This window comes from Heterocephalus glaber, unplaced genomic scaffold (genome assembly GCF_053883595.1).
Source record: "Heterocephalus glaber isolate CG9 unplaced genomic scaffold, H.glaber_assembly_v1.0 deba00001504, whole genome shotgun sequence".
NCBI lineage: Eukaryota > Metazoa > Chordata > Mammalia > Rodentia > Bathyergidae > Heterocephalus > Heterocephalus glaber.
This window is the reverse complement of record NW_028258324.1, coordinates 26,242,158-26,243,800: the sequence shown is the minus strand read 5'-3', so window position 1 is coordinate 26,243,800 and position 1,643 is coordinate 26,242,158.

Sequence of the window (1,643 nt, the reverse complement as noted above, 5' to 3'; positions counted from 1 at the left end):
TTAGACATCTTTTTATGTGGTTTTTTTTGGTCATTTGTATATTTCTTCTTTTCAGAAGTATCTGTTCAAATCTTTATCCCATTTTCTATTCAGTGGTTTCCTTATTGCTGAATTTCAAGGATTCTTTATATATTTAAGGTGTAAGTTATAAATGTGTATATAGGTATAGTTTTATGCATACATATAAACATACATATGCACATATATTTGCTTTGGTGTATTTTGAAGGATGACCATTACCACCAAAGCTAGAGGACCTGTCCAAGCTGTTAACATGTGGTTCTGAGCTTTCTGTGTAGCTTATTCTTAAGCCCCAGTGGACAGGCCCCTGGGCCACTATAACGTGCAGCAGAGGAAGCTCTCAGTCCAAAGGGAGTGGAAGCTACCTTTGAGCTGCTAATCCAGGCAGAGGCCAGGTCTTGGAGGTCTCTCACCAACTCTACCACTGACTCATGAGCTTCTATCAGGAAAATTGCTTCTACGTCACAGTTTACTCCTCTATAAAACAGCAGTAATACTGTATCAAGCCCGAGGGTCTGACATATGATTAAATTAATGTGTCTGAAATCACTGAACAAGCTAGTTCACATAAAGATTAAGATAGTTTTGCTTTGTTGGATTGATTTTTATTTCTTGTTTAGTCATCATTAAGTCACAGGGCATTTTGTGTTTTTACAACATGATTGTATGTGTCTTCATCATCCTTTATGAAAATATTATTAGGCAGAATAATGTGGAAGTGGTTGAAAGAAAGAAGGGGAGGAGAAGATTATCCTTGAGGGGATATATGATTTAGGTAAGTCATAGAATAGGTCAGTACTGAAGGGGAAGCCAAGCGTGGTAGCTTGCGCCTGTAATTCCGGCACTAGGAATGCTGAAGCAGGAGCATCACTGTGAGTTTGAGACCAGCTTGGGCTACATAGTGAGTTCAAGGCCAGCCTGAACTACACGGAGAGACCCTATTTCAATAATAACAACAACAACAATGAAAAACAAACAAAGAACTGAAGGGGAGGTCAGACTGTGCCCAGTAGGGTTAGTGTCCTCTGCAGGAACTCTGAAGTACTATTTTAGTTGCCGTTTTTGGGGAAACAAGCATGAGCAAGTATCTCTGCTCATTTTGTCCTCTAAAATCATCCATTGCTCATAGACCTTCTCAAACAGCCTCCTCCTGGGTTTCCACCAGCCTAGGTAGAAGGCGACAACACCTGGGTAATACCTGTTCCGTGGCACTTACTAGCTTCCCACAGGTGGTGGGGTCATTTATGCATTAAAAATAGTTGTGGTTATGATCACCACAAATCTCTGTTCTTCCAAGTAATATTAACCAGAATTCATTTGGTTCTTACTAAGTCTCATCAGTGTTCTCAGTGCTTGATGTGAATCACATCTCTTACTTTCCACAACAACTCGAGGTATATAGTATTCAATCTAAGCCCAGTAGGTGGTTTACAAAGCATGTAGCTGCTGTAGTCCCCGGTTTTCCCAATAGAGCAAGCCTCTGTGTCATCATCACCGAGTTTAATAAATGTGTGTGAAAGTGAATTAATGAGAACTTGGGGAAAGAACGTAGGCCCTGATTTCCATTGCATGTTTTCATCTTAACAGTAATTGGTCCCTGATCTCAAGAAAATATCTGAAAC